The sequence below is a fragment of the Heterodontus francisci genome, chromosome 28, assembly GCF_036365525.1.
Source record: "Heterodontus francisci isolate sHetFra1 chromosome 28, sHetFra1.hap1, whole genome shotgun sequence".
In the NCBI taxonomy this organism is placed as follows: domain Eukaryota; kingdom Metazoa; phylum Chordata; class Chondrichthyes; order Heterodontiformes; family Heterodontidae; genus Heterodontus; species Heterodontus francisci.
In genome coordinates, this window is record NC_090398.1 from 4028556 (window position 1) to 4045715 (window position 17160).

Sequence of the window (17160 nt, forward strand, 5' to 3'; positions counted from 1 at the left end):
TACTCATAAGATAACCCCTTCATCCCAGAAATCAGTCCAGTGAGCCTTCTCTGAACTGATTCCAATGCATCCAGGCCTGACCAATTATTCTCTTTCAAAACAGCCAAACACCTCAATATTTCCCTTTCACTCCGTTTATCCCATCCAATATTTCACACTCTCCTCTTTTACTACATTGCCTGCACATTCCCCACGCACCCCCCACCGTCCCGCTCTTTTATGAAACCAGACACGAAGTGTTCATTAAGAACCATGCCCACATCATCCACCTCCACTGGTAGGAAGAAGGAGGAGAGGCAATCTAAACTAAAGGATACAGTTATAACGGGGCTAACATTATAGGCCTCTTCCTTTGCTTTAATATAATCCTTGATTTCTTTCGTGAGCAACGGTTGGAACAATTTACTGAGGCTCTGTCAAGGTCCCCTCACATTCTTTATCTGTGTCTCTCTGTCCCAGACAGATGATGAAAAAAAACTATTGATGTGATTCGTTCAGTTAAGTGTGAAGCCAATGTTTCCCCAGGATGTTGATGCTGGTGGATTCAACGATGGGATAATGCTTTGAATGCTTTGGGTAGGTGGATGGAATCTCTGGTATTGCTGATGGCCTGGCACTTGAGTCACGTGAATGTTACTTGCCACTGGTCGGCCCAAGCCTGAATGTTGTCCGGGATGTGGTGCGTGTGGCTATGGATTAACATAGAAACATAGAAAATAGGAGCAGGAGTAGGTCATTAGGCCCTTCGAGACTGCTCCACCATTCATCATGAGATTGGCTAATCATCCAACTCAGTAGCCTGTTCCGGCCTTTGCCCCACACCCTTTGATCCCTTTCGACCCAAGAGCTGTATCTAAATCCTTTTTGAAAGCATACTATGTTTTGGCATCAACTGCTTTCTGTGGTAGCGAATTCCACAGTCTCACCACACTCTGGGTGAAGAAATCTCAGTCCTGAAAGTTTTACCGGTCTCCTTAGACTATGACCCCTGGTTCTGCACTCCTCCACCATCGGGAACATCCTTCCTGCATCTACCCTGGTCCTGTCAGAAATGTATAGGTTTCTGTGAGATCCCGCCCTCACTCTTCTGAACGCCAGTGAATATAATCCTAAACAACTCAATCTCTCTTCATACGTCAGTCCCGCCATCCCAGGAATCGTCTGGTAAACCCTCGCTGCACTCCCTCTATAGAAGGGATTGCTTCATTATCTGAGGCAAAATAATGTGGATGCTGGAAATCTGGAAACCATCCAGCTGAATCATTAACTCTGTTTCTCTCTCCAAAGCTGTTGCTTGACTTGCTCATGTTCTCCAGCAATGTCTGCTGAGATCTCAGCTGAAAATGGTTGGGCCTTGGACAGTACCCTGATGAACTCCTGCAGTGATGGCCTGGGACTGAGATGATTGACATCCAACAACCACTACTATCTCCCATTGTGCTCGGTATGACTCCAACCAGCGGAGGGTTTTCCCCCAGATTCCCACTGCCTTCAATTTTGCCCGGGCTCCTCGATGCCACACACTCGGTCAAATGCTGCCTTGATATTAAGGTCAGCCTCTCTTCCCAGTAGCAGACATGAGTGAACCGTTCTCTTTCACCCGTTGGGTACTAATCATGCTCTGCTTGTTCACAGCCTGATACAGGACTGTATACGGCCGATTAATGTAGCCCATCAAACACTCCCAGAGCAGATTCGTCACAGTTTAGGAACAGAGTACAGTTCCTTTAAGATTCTCTCTGTCTCTTCCTCCTGCTATCTCTGACACTAGTAGAGACTCATAGGGAGAGAGGGTTCGATATGCAGGCAGCGAGAGGACTGTAGAGAGGGACAAGGTTGGAGAGAGAGAGATTGTTGGGGCGGATTTAAAAGGAGAATGTGAGATATATGAATTTGATGTAATCCTTCCCTGCTATGTGCACAAACATAAGAGATAGGTATAGAGAGAGACACACACATCGGGAGAGAGGGAGAAATGCAGATGAAGTTGGGGCCCAGACCGACATTTTTAATGGTCCAGAAGGAGTAGCCTCCATTTTGAACAGCAGACGAGCAATTCCACTGTGGAAGCCATGACTACCTCATGATATGGGTTGTGGAAATTTCATGCAGGCTTATTGGTTATTTTTTAAATCTGTGATTGGTAGATTCTTGTTAACTAGAGGGTTTACGGTAGAAGGGGCAACGGCGGGATATAAGATGTAAGTTCGATCGCAGATCAGCTCTGATCTCATTGAATGCTGGAACAGGGTTGAGGGGTTAAATTGCCTCCGGGTCTTCCAATATCCGATGTTAAATATCCTTCTTTTTCTGTCAGTCACCCTGATGTCTGTGTCTTTCTGTTTCTCTCTTTCTGTCTCTGTCTGTGTCTGCTTATGCTGCATTTTACCCAGTATCAATTTGTACCGCACAAGACTTTTTCTCTGTTTATAATGCAATTGGCCCCTGTCTTTACTCTATATCAAACCCACTTCTTTCCCACAGTTGGGAGTGTGTGATGGGACAGTGCAGAGGGAAATTTAGTCTGTGTTAAACCCAACACTGTGCTTGGCTTGGGAATGTTTAATGGGGCAGTGCAGTTGGAGCTTCACACTGTATCCCTGGAATTCAGAAGCTAATGGGGCGATTTGATGAATGCTTTCAAGATAAGAAGGGAAGTTGAGAGGCGAGACAGAGAGCAGCTATTCCCACTGGCTGTGGAGTCTGGAACTCGGGGGCATAGTCTAAAAATCTAAACATTATCTAAAGGCCTTTCAGGAGTGAAATGAAGAAACTCTTCAACACACCAGGTGTGCTTTTAGTTTGGAACTCTCTTCCACAAATGGCAATTGATGCTGAGCCACTTGTTAATATTTGTCTCTGAGTTTGATAGATTTTTGTTAACCAAAGGTATGAAGTGATAAGTGGCCCAGACAGGTATATGGAGTTAGATCACAGATCAACCAAGATCTAATCGAATGACAGAACAGGGTTGAGGGGCCAAATGGCCTTCTCCTCTAACTCTGTCCTCCTATAAATATCCTGCTAACACTCTCTGTGTCTCGGTCTGTGTCACCTTCTTTGTCTCTCTTTCTGTCTGTCTATCTGTCTCTCTCTCTCTCTCTCTCTTTCTCTCCCCTCTCAGAACATCTGTGGAAATTCACACATCAGTCAGCCATTTTAGGTTTGTTCCCGGTGGCCATTTTATGTTACCACAACACTGGGACGTTTATTTCATAGAACATAGAAGACAAAACAGTACAGCCCGGTACAGGCCCTTCGGTCCACGATGTTGTGCCGAAACTTTAACCGACTCTAAGATCAAACTACCTACATACCCTTCATACTACCATCATCCATGTACCAATCCAAGAGTCGCTGAAATGTCCCTAATGTATCTGCTTCTACTACCACCTCTGGCAGTGCATTCCACGCACTCACCACGCTCTGTGTAAAGAACCTACCTCTGACATCTCCCCGAAACCTTCCTCCAATCACCTTAAAATTATGCCCCCTGGAGATAGCCCTTTCCGCCCTGGGAAAAAGTCTCTGGCTATCCACTCTATCTATTCCTCTCATCATCTTGTACCCCTCTATTAAGTCACCTCTCATCCTTCTTCGCTCCAATGAGAAAAGCCCTAGATCCCTCAACCTTTCTTCGTAAGACATGCCCTCCAGTCCAGGCAGCATCCTGGTAAATCTCCTCTGCACCCTCTCTAAAGCTTCCACATCCTTCCAATAAGGAGGCGACCAGAAATGAACACAATATTCCAAGTGTAGTCTAATAAGGGCTTTATAGAGCTGCAGCATAACCTCGCGGCTCTTAAACTCAATCCCCCTGTTAATGAAAGCCAACACACCATACGCTTTCTTAACAACCCTATCAACTTGGGTGGCAACTTTGAGTGATCCATGGACATGGACCCCAAGATCCCTCTATTCCTCCACACTACCAAGAATCCTGTCTTTAAGCCTGTATTCCGCATTCAAATTCGACCTTCCAAAATTAATCACTTCACACTTTTCCAGGTTGAACTCCATCTGCCACTTCTCAGCCCAGCTCTGCATCCTGTCAATGTCCCGTTGCAACCTAAACATCCTTCCACACTATCCACAACTCCAGCAACCTTCGTGTCATCGGCAAACTTGCTAACCCAGCCTTCCACTTTCTCATCCAAGTCATTTATAAAAATCACAAAGAGCAGAGGTCCCAGAACAGATCCCTGCAGAACACCACTGGTCACCGAACTCCAGGCTGAATACTTTCCATCCACTACCACCCTCTGTCTTCTATGGGCCAGCCAATTCTGTATCCAGACAGACAACTTTCCCTGGATCCCATGCCGCCTTACTTTATGAATGAGCCTACCATGGGGAACCTTATCAAACGCCTTGCTAAAATCCATATGCACCACATCCACTGCTCTTCCTTCATCAACGTGTTTTGTCACATCTTCAAAGAATTCAATAAGGCTTGTGAGGCATGACCTGCCCCTCACAAAGCCATGCTGACTGTCTCTAATCAAACTATGCTTTTCCAAATAATCATAAATCCTGTCTCTCAGAATCCTCTCCAATAATTTGCCCACTACCGACGTAAGACAGAATGGTCTATAATTCCCAGGGTTATCCCTATTCCCTTTCTTGAACAAGGGAATAACATTTGCCACCCTCCAATCATCTGGTACTACTCCAGTGGAAAGTGAAGACGCAAAGATCATCGCCAAAGGCGTGGCAATCTCTTCCCTCGCTTCCCGTAATATCCTTGGGTATATCCCGTCTGGCCCTGGGGACTTATCTGTCCTCATGTCTTTCAAAATTTCCAGCACATCCTCCCTCTTAACATCAACCTGTTCGAGCATATCAGCCTGTTCCACGCTGTCCTCACAAACGACCAGGTCCCTCTCACTGGTGAATACTGAAGCAAAGTATTTATTTAGGACCTCCCCTACCTCCTCCGACTCCAGGCACAAGTTCCCTCCACTATCCCTGATCAGCCCTACCCTCACTCTGGCCATCCTCTTGTTCCTCACATTATTGTAGAACGCCTTGGGATTTTCCTTAATCCTACCCGCCATGACTTTTTCATGTCCCCTTCTCGCTCTCCTAAGTCCATTCTTCAGTTGCTTGCTGGCTACCTTGTAACCCTCTAGAGCCCTGTCTGATCCTCGCTTCCTCAACCTTAAGTAAGCTTCCTTCTTCCTCTTGACTAGCTGATCCACATCTCTTGTCATCCAAGGTTCCTTCACCCTACCATCCCTTCCTTGCCTCATCGGGACAAACCTATCCAGCAGTCGCAGCAAGTGCTCCCTAAACAACCTCCACATTTCTGTCGTGCATTTCCCTGAGAACATCTGTTCCCAATTTATGATCCCCAGTTCCTGCCTAATAGCATTGTAATTCCCCCTCCCTCAATTAAATATTTTCCCATCCCGTCTGCTCCTGTCCCTCTCCATGACTATAGTAAAGGTCAGGGAGTTGTGATCACTATCACTGCCACCTGGCCTGGTTCGTTGCCAAGCACCAAATCCAACATAGTCTCCCCTCTAGTCGGCCTATCTACATATTGAGTCAGGAAACCTTCCTGGACACACCTGACAAAAACTGCTCCATCCAAACTATTTGCACTAAGGAGGTTCCACTCAATATTAGGGAAGTTGAAGTCACCCATGACAACAACCCTGTTACTTCTGCACCTTTCCAAAATCTGCCTCCCGATCTGTTCCTCCGTGTCTCTGTTGCTATTGGGGGGTCTATAGAAAACTCCTAATAAAGTGACTGCTCCTTTCCTGTTTCTGACTTCCACCCATAATGACTCAGTAGACAAACCCTCCTCGACGACCTCCCTTTCTGCAGCTGTGATACTATCCCTGATTAACAATGCCACTCTCCCACCTCTTTTACCTCCCTCTCTATTCCTTTTGAAACATCTAAACCCCGGAACATCCAACATCCATTCCTGCCCCTGTGATAACCAAGTCTCCGTAATGGCCACAACATCGTAGCTCCAAGTACTGATCCATGATCTAAGTTCATCACCCTTATTCCTAAATCTTCTTACGTTAAAATTGACATGCGTCAACCCATCATACTGGCTGCAACTTTGCCCTGTCAACTGCCTAACCTTCCTCACAGACTCTCTGCATTCTGTATCTGCCTGTTCAACAGCTGCCCCATCCACTGATCCGTAGCTCCGGTTTCCATCCCCCTGCCAACCTAGTTTAAACCCTCCCGAAGAGCGCTAGCAAACCTCCCGCCCAGGATATTGGTGCCCCTCCAGTTCAGATGCAACCCTTCCTTCTTGTACAGGTCCCACCTTCCCCAGAAGGTATCCCAATGATTCACATAGATGAAGCCCTCCCTCCTGCACCAGCTCTGTCGCCACGTGTTCAGCTGCACTCGCTCTCTGTTTCTAGCCTCACGAGCACGTGGCACTGGTATCAATCCTAAGATTACTATCCTGCTCGTCCTGCCTTTTAGCTTCCAACCTAGCTTCCTATATTCGCTTTTCAGGTCCTCATCCCTTTTCCAACCTATGTCATTGGCACCGATGTGTACCACGACTTCTGGCTGCTAGCCCTCCACCTTAAGAATCCTGTCCGAGACATCCCTGACCCTGGAACTCGGGAGGCAACATACCATTCGGGAGTCTCGTTCGCGACCACAGAATCTCCTGTCTGTTCCTCTAACCATTGAATCTCCTATCACTCGCGCTCTCCTATTCTCCCCCCTTCCCTTCTGAGCCACAAAGCCGGGCTCAGTGCCAGAGACCGGGCCGCAGTGGCTTTCCCCTGGTAGATCGTCCCCCCCAACCGTATCCAAAATGGTCTACTTATTTTTGAGGGGAACGGCCACAGGGGATCCCTGCACTGTGCGCCTATTCCCTTTCCCTCCCCTGACGGTCACCCAGCTACCTTTATCCTGTAACTTAGGTGTCACTACTTCCCTGTAACTGCTCTCTATCACCCCCTCAGCCGCCTGAATGATCCGAAGTTCATCCAGCGGTCTGTGAGGAGCTGGAGTTGGGTGCACTTCTCACAGGTGAAGTCAGCAGGGACACAAGTGGTGACCCTTACCTCCCACATCCTGCAAGAGGAGCATGCAACTGCCCTAGCTTCCATCCCCTCTGCTCCAAATTGACACTGAGATTAAGTAAAAATAAAGGAAAACCTTACCTTACCAAACCCTCCACACAAGAGTCCTTTTTTTTGGTTAGAGGCGGAGGATGGGTGGGAGACACTACACGTGTAGTGTTTCGGGTTTAGCCACTGCCCGAATATATAAGTTCACTTACCCAGCAGTCCCCGTGTCTGCGTCCACCGAATCGCTAGTTAAGTACATTATGGTGAAACTTACCTTCCCAGCTCCCCCCTGGCTCGCACTCTCACTGCTACCGCTGTTCAAAAAGAGATGGACTCCTCGCTAATATAAGGCTCGTGCTTGAAACGTGACAGAGCCACAGACATGCATACACTGAGACACACAGCATTAGAAAGCAGTCAATCATTCCCTTATACCCAACAGCACTTTTATATCACATTCAATATTTCAAACCTCTCCTCATTGACTACAATGTCTGCGTTGTCCCCTCTTTTGTGAAGACAGCCGAAATGTATTCATTGAGAACCATGGCCACATCTTCCGCCTGTACTGGTAGGAAGAAGGAGGGGAGATGACATAAAGTAAATAATACAATTCTAAATGATGTGCAGGTACAGACAGATCTGGGTGGGGGGGTGGGGGGTGGGGGTCGCTGGTGGTGGTGTGGGGCGAGTGGTGGTATTTGTGGACACATTCCTGAAGGTGGCAGGGCGTGTTCAGAAAGAGGTTAAAAGGCATAAGAGATTCTGGGCTTTATAATTTGAGACAGAGTACAAAAGCATGGAGGTTATGACAGACCTGTGCAAAATCAACTGGAGTATTGTGTTGAATTCTGGGCACCGCACTTGAGGAAGGGTGTGGAGGCATTAGAGAGGGTGCAGAAAAAATTCACAAGCCTGGTTCCAGGGATGGGGGAACTTCAGTTACGTGGATATATTGGAGAAACTGTGGTTGTTCTCTGTGTCTCAGTCTTCCTCTCTCTATCTCTCCCTACTGCCATCTCTGACACTAAAAGGGAGACAGAGGGAGAGAGGGTTAGATATACAGGCAGAGAGAGGGATGCAGAGAGGGACAAGTTAGGAGAGAGAGAGATCGTTGGAGTGGATTGAATGGGAGAATGTAAGATACATCAATTTGATTTAATCCTTCACTGCTGTGTGCGCAAACAAATTAGAGATAGGTATGGAAAGAGAAACATCAGGAGAGAAGGAGAAATGGAGAAGGAGTTGGTAACCAGGCAGACTCTCATCCCCTTTCTCTCCCCCTTTCTCTTCCTCCCCCTCTCGGTATTACCAACTCTCTCTCTCCACCTCCTATCCGATCCACCTCGCACCCTCTCTTTATCGCTCTCTCTCCTTCTCCCTCTCCCTCTCTCTTGCTCTCCCCTCTATTTCTCCCTCCCTCCCACACTCACTTCCTCTCTCTCCGTCCCTCTCTCTCCCACTCTCTATCTCTCCCCTACTTCTGCCCTCCCTCTCTACCTCCCTCTCTGTCGCTCAGTCATTCTCTCTCACTCCCCCCTCTCTATCTCTCTCCATACCTCGACCTATCTCTGTCCCTATTTCTCTCTCTCTCTCTCTCTCGCTGTCTTTATTTCAGTTCTTTCAGATATTTGGATATATTGGAGAGCTTGGGTTATTGTTCTTAAGTCCTTCCTATCAACTCTATCTAGAACAAACAAAGAAAAAAGCACAGTACGGCACAGGAACAGGCCATTCGGCCCTCCAAGCCTGCGCTGATCTTGATGCCTGCCTGAACTAAAACCTTCTGCACATCCGGGGACCGTATCTCTCTATTCCCATCCGATTCATGCATTTGTCAAGATGCCTCTTAAACGTCGCTATCGTACCTGCTTCCAGCACCTACCGCGGCAGCAAGATCCAGGCACGCACCACCCTCTGTGTAAAGAACGTGCCTCGTATATCCCCTCTAAACTTTGCCCCTCGCACCTGAAACCTATGTGCCCCAGTAACTGACTCTTCCACCCTGGGAAAAAGCTTCTGACTACCCACACTGCCCATGCAGCTCATAACTTTGTAAACCTCTGTCATGTCCCCGCTCCACCTCCGTCGTTCCAGTGAAAGCAATCGAGTTTATCCAACCTCTCCTCCTATTCCTGTTAAAACAATCCGAGTTTATCCAACCTCACCTCATATTCCAGTGAAAACAACCCGAGTTTTTCCAACCTCTCCTCAGAGCTAATGCCCTCCAGACCAGGCAACATCCTGGTAAACCTCTTCTGTACCCTCTCCAAAGCCTCCACGTCCTTCTGGTAGCGTGGCGACCAGAATTGCACGCAATATTCTAAATGTAGCCTAACTAAAGTTCCGTACAGCTGCAGCATGACTTGCCAATTTTTATACTCTATGCCCCGACCGATGAAGGCAAGCATACCATATGCCTTCTTGACTACCTTATCCACCTGCGCTGCCACTTTCAGTGACCTGTGGATCTGTACGCCCAGATCTCTCTGCCTGTCAATGCTCCTAAGGGTTCTGCCATTTACTGTATACCTCCCACCTGCGTTAGACCTTCCAAAATGCATTACCTCACATTTGTCCGGATTAAACTCCATCTGCCATTTCTCCGCCCAAGTCTCCAACCGATCTATATCCTGCTGTATCCTCTGACAATCCTCATCATTATCCGCAACTCCACCATTTTGTGTCGTCCGCAAATTTACTAATCAGACCAGCTACATTTTCCTCCAAATCATTTATATATACTACAAACAGCAAAGGTCCCAGCAATGATCCCTGCGGAACACCACAGGTCACAGCCCTCCATTCAGAAAAGCACCCTTTCACTGCTACCCTCTGTCTTCTATGACTGAGCCAGTTCTATATACATCTTGCCAGCTCACCTCTGATCCCGTGTGACTTCACCTTATATACCAGTCTGCCATGAGGGACTTTGTCAAAGGCTTTACTGAAGTCCATATAGATAACATCCACTGCCCTTCCTTCATCAATCATCTTCGTCACTTCCTCAAAAAACTCAATCAAATTATTTCGACACGACTTCCCCTTCACAAAACTATGCTGCTTCTCGCTAATAAGTTCGTTTGTTTCCAAATGGGAGTAAATCCTGTCCCGAAGAATCCTCTCTAATAATTTCCCTACCACTGACGTAAGGCTCACCGGCCTATAATTTCATGGATTATCATTGCTACCCTTCTTAAGGAAGGAACAACATTGGCTACTCTCCAGTCCTGTGGGACCTCACCTGTAGACAATGAGGGCGCAAAGATTTCTGTCATGGCCCCAGCAATTTCTGGTGCATTGATGACTGTATGGGTGCCGTTTCCTGCTCCCGCCCCGAACTGGAAAACTTTATCAACTTTGCTTCCAATTTACACCCTTCTCTCACCTTTACATGGTCCATCTCTGACACTTCCCTTCCCTTCCTCGACTTCTCTGGGGATGGTTGTCCATTATAAGCCCACCGACTCCCAAATCTACCTTGACTACACTTCTTCACACCCTACCTCCTGTAAGGACTCCATTCCATTCTCCCAGTTTCTCCATCTCCGACGCATCTGCTCTGATGATGCTACCTTCCATGACAGTGCGTCTGAAATGACCTCCTTTTTCCTCAACCGAGGATTATTTCCCCCCACTGTGGTTGACAGGGCCCTCAACTGCATCTGGCCAATTCCCCACACCTCTACCCTCACCCCTTCCCCTCCCTTCCAGAACCGTGACAGGGTTCCCCTTGTCCTCACTTTCCACCCCATCAGCCTCCATATCCAAAGGATCATCCTCTGCCATTTCTGCACCTCCAGCATGATGCCACTACCAGTCACTTCTTCACTTCCCTTTCCCTGTCAGCATTCCGAAGGGATCGTTCCCTCTGCGACACCCTGGTCCACTCCTCCGTTACTCCCACCACCTCGTCCCCGTCCCATGGCACCTTCCCCTGCAATTGCAGGATGTGTAATACCTGCCCATTTACCTCCTCTCTCCTCACTATCCCAGGCCCCAAACACTCCTTACAGGTGAAGCAGTGATTTACTCGTACTTCTTTCAATGTAGTATACTGTATTCGCTGCTCACAGTGTGGTCTCCTCTACATTGGGGAGACCAAGCGCAGACTGGGTGACCGCTTTGCGGAACATCTCCGCTCAGTCCGCAAGCAGGACCCTGAGCTTCCGATTGCTTGCCATTTCAACACTCCCCCCTGCTCTCATGCTCACATCTCTGTCCTGGGATTGCTGCAGTGTTCCAGTGAACATCAACGCAAGCACGAGGAACAGCATCTCATCTACTGATTAGGCACACTACAGCCTGCCGGATTGAACATTGAGTTCAGTAATTTCAGAGCATGACAGCCCCCCATTTTACTTTCATTTTTAGTTCTTTTTCTTCTTTATTTTAACATTCTTTTTTACATTTTTTACAATTTTTTTTTGCATTTATTTCATTTCATCTTGGTTTGTTCAGTTTGCTTACCCACTGCTTTTTTCCAGGTTTTCACTTGCTGCTGTTCAATATTCAGTGCATTAACACCTAATCTGTACTAATGCTTTGTCTTTCAACACACCATTAACATATTGTTTGCCTTTGCTCCATGACCATTTGGTCAGCTATGTGGCCTTGTCCAATCTACACCTCATTTGTTATCTCTTGCCCCACCCCCACCTCACTTTATTATAACCTGTCACTTTTCTAATATTTGTCAGTTCCGAAGAAGGGTCATTGACCCGAAACGTTAACTCTGCTTCTCTTTTCACAGATGCTGCCAGACCTGCTGAGTGGTTCCAGCATTTCTTGTTTTTATCCCAGCAATTTCTTCCCTTGCCTCCCTCAGTATTCTAGGGTAGATCCCATCAGGCCCCGGGGAATTATCTACCTTAATGCTTTGCAAGACACCCAACACCGCCTCCTTTTTGATAATGAGATGACTGAGTCTATCTACACTCCCTTCCCTAGGCTCATCATCCACTAAGTCCTTCTCTTTGGTCAATACTGATGCAAAGTACTCATTTGGTACCTCGCCCATTTCCTCTGGCTCCACACTTAGATTCCCTTGTCTGTCCTTGAGAGGGCCAACCCTTTCCCTAGTTACCCTCTTGCTTTTTACATACATATAAAAAGCCTTGGGATTTTCCTTACTCCTGATTGCCAATGACTTTTCATGACCCTTTTAGCCCTCCTGATTCCTTGCTTAAGTTCCTTCCTACTGTCTTTATATTCCTCAAGGGATCCGTCTGTGCCTAGCCTTCCAGCACTTATGAATACTTCCTTTTTCTTTTTGACTCGGCTCACAATATCCCACGTTATCCAACGTTCCCGAAACTTGCCAAACTATCCTTCTTCCTCACAGGAACATGCTGGTCCTGGATTCTAATCAACTGACGTTTGAAAGACTCCCACATGTCTGATGTTGATTTACCCTCAAACAGCCGCCCCCAATCTAAATTCTTCAGTTCCTGCCTAATATTGTTATAATTAGTCTTCCCCCAATTTAGCACCTTCACCTAAGGACTACTCTAATCCTTATCCACCAGTCCCTTAAAACTTATGGAATTATGGTCACTGCTCCCGAAATGCTCCCCTACTGAAACTTCGACCACCTGGCCGGGCTCATTCCCCAATACCAGGTCCAGTACGGCCCCATCCCTAGTTGTACTATGTACATATTGTTTCAAGAAGCCCCCCTGGATGCTCCTGACAAATTCTGCCCCGTCCAAGCCCCTAGCACGAAGTGAGTCCCAGTCAATATAGCGGAAGTTAAAATCATTCACCACTACAACCTTTCCATCTTTCCAAAATATGTCGACATATCTGCTCCTCTACCTCCCGCTGGCTGTTGGGAGGCCTGTAGAAAACCCCCAACATCGTGACTGCACCCTTCCTATTCCTGAGCTCCACCCATTTTGCCATGCTGCATGACCCCTGCGAGGTGTCCTCCCGCAGTACAGCTGTGATATTCTCTTTAACCAGTAATGCAACTCCCCCACCCCTTTTACATCCCCCTCTATCCCGCCTGAAGCTTCTGAATCCTGGAACATTTATCTGCCAATCCTGTCCTTCCCTCAACCATGCCTCTGTAATAGCAACAAGGCTCCTCATAATTTTATACAGCTCCATTTTATCTCCCCTCAGCCTCCTCTGTTCCAATGAAAACAACTCCAGCCTGCCCAATCTTTCCTCAAAGCTAAAATTCTCCATTCCTGACAATATCCTCTGCAAAACTCCTCTGTGCCCTCTCTCCTGCAATCACATCCTTCCTGTAATGTGGTGACCAGGACTGTATACAGTACTCTACCTGAGGTCTAACTAGTGTTTACTATACTTCTATCTTAAGCTCCCTACTCTTATATTAGGTTCACAGAGTTATGGATTGGTACAGCACATAAACAGGCCCTTTGGCCCACTGCGTCCATGCTGACCATGATGCTTATCTGTACTAATCCCACCTGCCTGCATTAATTCCGTATCCCTCCATGTTTATTCATTCAAGCACCTGTCCAGATGACACTTAAACGTTGCTGCTGTTCCTGCCACCACCACTTCCTCAGGAAGCTCGTTCGAGATACCCACTATTCTTTGTGTGAAAAATCTACCCCTTTGATCCCCTTTAAACCTCCTCCCTCTCACTTTAAATCTATGCCCACTAGTTTTAGCCACCCCTACCATGGGAAACAGACTCTGGCTATCTACCCTATCTGTGCCTCTCATAAGTTTATATACCTCTATCATGTCCCCTCTCAGCCTCCTTCACTCTATGGAAAACAAACCCCGCCTATCCAATCTCTCTTTATAACTCAAGCCCTCCAAACCAGGCAACATCCTTGTGAATCTCTTCTGCACCCTCTCCAGCTTAATCACATCTTTCCTGTAGTGCGGCGACCAGAACTGCACACAATACTCCAAATGCGGCCGAACGAACGTTATGTGCAACTGTAACGTGACGTCCCAACTCTTGTACTCAATGCCTCGGCCGATGAAGGCAAGCATGCCATACGCCTTCTTCACCACCCTGTATACCTGTGTTGCCACTTTCAGGGAACAATGTACTTGCACCCGAAGGTCTCTCTGCTCAACAACACTCCCCACTCGGCCAATATAAGAAAAAACAATCGAAAGTCCTGCAAGGAAAACAATCCCTATTGTGAAAACAAACTGTCAGCAATTGTCACTTTGCAACACAAGTGTGATTTATTAAACTTTAACCCAACAGAGTTTGTTATTAGTAGTGCAAAGTGAATTGCACTGTTACTGACCTTTACTCCAGTCCCTTAATCCAACGTCATCTCTGGGAGGTTGTTTTAAGATTCTCCCCATCTTTTCAAACACAGATATTACCCACATCATAGCAAAGAAATTAGAAATTATACTCAGCTGCTGACAGCTAGTAACAAGACTGAAGATATTCTAATGAGCAAAACTGATTATCTGGTCTCTATTTTACTCAAATTCTTTGACTGATATGAATGAGTTATTTATTTCTGTGGGATCTGCGATGACCTCTCCCATGACAGAGAACCCACCGACAAAAACATCAGGTGAAACCTTTTTCTCCTGAACTCCGTGTTTCTTATTTGTTTCTTGTTGTCTTGCAGTTAATTCGGCCTGGAGGGAGCAGAGGTGAACTAGGACTTTTTAAAATCACAAACGGCACCAGAGCAAGTGAAACTCTCTTCCACGAACGGCAATTGATGCTGAGCCACTTGTTAATTTCTAAATCTGAGTTTGATAGATTATTGTTAACCAAAGTCATTAAGTGATAAGTGGCCAAGACGATATATGGAGTTAGATTACAGATCAGCCATGAGCTCATTAAATGACAGAGCAGGGGTGAAGGGCAAACTTGCCTCCTCGTCTTCCTATTTTCCATGGTTAATTTCCTTCTTTCTCTCTCAATCGCTCTGTCGGTCTGTGTCTCTCTGTTCCTCTCTTTCTAAATCTCTCTCTGTCTGTTTCGGGCAGTGCAGAGCGAGATTCACTCTGTATCCATCCCAGGATGTTCCCGCCCTGGGAGTGTTGGTTGGGATAGTGTAGAAGGAGCATTACTCTGGATCTAATCCATGCTGCACCTATCTGGGGAGTTTTGATGGGAGAGTGCAAACAGAGAGGTCTGGGACCAGGGTCCTCATAGGGAAGACTTGATGGTGCCTCCTTATCAACTAGTTAGGAATATTGGTGCTCCATAGAATAAAGGAGCAAGGGCTGAGTGGATACGGCATTGACTGAGTGGGTGGACAATGGCTGTTTCAGACTGGAGGGGGGAGGGTATACAGTGGAGGTTCATATTAGGACCACTGATCTTTTTGATATACTAATAACTTGGACTTGGGTTTGCAGGGCATAACTTCAATGTTTGCCATGTTTTGTGTCATCTGCAATGTAATAAACAGGGAAGGGAGTAGTAGCAGACTTCAGCAGGATACAGGCAGTTTGGTAAAATGGAGCACATTAGAACAAATGAATTATGAGCTGGAGTAGGCCATTCGGCCCCTCGAGCCTGATCTGCAGTTCAATGGCTGATCTGATTGTGACCTCAACTCCACTTTCCTGTCTGCCCCCCGTAACCCTTGACTCCCTAATTGATTAAAAATCTATCTAACTCAGCCTTGAATATATTCAGTGATCCAGCCTCTACTGCACTCTGAGGTAGCGAATTCCACAGAATAACCACCCTCTGAGAGAAAAACATTTCTCCTCATCTCAGTTTTAAACGGACACCCCTAAGTTTTAAACTGTGTACCCTATTTCTCGTCTCCCCAACAAGTGGAAATATCTCTCAGCATCCACCCCGTCCAGTCCCCTCAGGACAGAAGATGTTTCAAGATCACCTCTCATTCTTCGAAACTCCAATAGGTATAGGCCCAACCTATCTTCATAAGATAACCCCTTCATCCAGGAATCAGTCGAATGCAACTTCTCTGAACTGCTTCTAATGCAATTATATAATTTCTTAAGTAAGGAGACTAAAACTGTGCACAGTACTCCAGATGTGGTCTAACTACGGCCCTGTACAGCTGCAGCGACAATTTTCTACTTTTATATTCTATTCCCCTTGCAGCAACATTCCATTTGCCTTCCTAATCACTCGCTGTACCTGCATACTGACGTTTTATGATTCATGGACACCCAGCTCCCTCTGTACCGTACAGTTCTGCAGTCTCTCTCCATTACAACAATATACTGCTTTTTATTCTTCCTGACAATGTGGACTAGCTCACATTTTCCCACATAATACACCATCTGCCAATTTTTTGCTCATTCAATTAATTTATCGAAATCTCTTTGTAGACTCTTCATGTCCTCTTGACAGCTTACTAGCCAACCTGTAATTGGACAGACACATGGCAGATTAACTTCAATACTGAGAAAGGGGAAGTGATGGATTTTGGAAGGAGGCTCAGTGATATATACTGTGGTTAGCACCGCAGCCTCACAGCTCCAGCGACCCGGGTTCAATTCTGGGTACTGCCTGTGTGGAGTTTGCAAGTTCTCCCTGTGTTTGCGTGGGTTTCCTCCGGGTGCTCCGGTTTCCTCCCACATGCCAAAGACTTGCAGGTTGATAGGTAAAATTGGCCGTTAAAATTTGCCCCAAGTATAGGTAGTTGGTAGGGAAATATAGGGACAGGTGGGGATGTGGCAGGAATATGGAATTAGTGTAGGATTAGTATGGGTGGTTGATGGTCGGCACAGACTCGGTGGGCCGAAGGGCCTGTTTCAGTGCTGTATCTCTAAACTAAACTAAACTAAATAGTACAATGTTAGAATGGGTGCCAGGATTTCATCTAAGCGGCACAGTGGCGCAGTGGTTAACACTGCAGCCTCACAGCTCTAGTGACGCGGGTTAAATTCTGGGCATTGCCTGTGTGGAGTGTGCAAGTTCTCCATGTGTCTGCGTGGGTTTTCGCTGGGTTCTCCGGTTTCCTCCCACAGCCAAAGACTTGCAGGTTGATCAGTAAATTAGTCATTATAAATTGCCGCCAGTATAGGTAAGTGGTAGGGGAAGAAAGGGACAGGTGGGGACGTGGGAGGAATGTAGGATTAGTATAAATGGGTGGTTGATGGGCGGCACAGACTCGGTGGGCCAAAGGGCCTGTTTCAGTGCTGCATC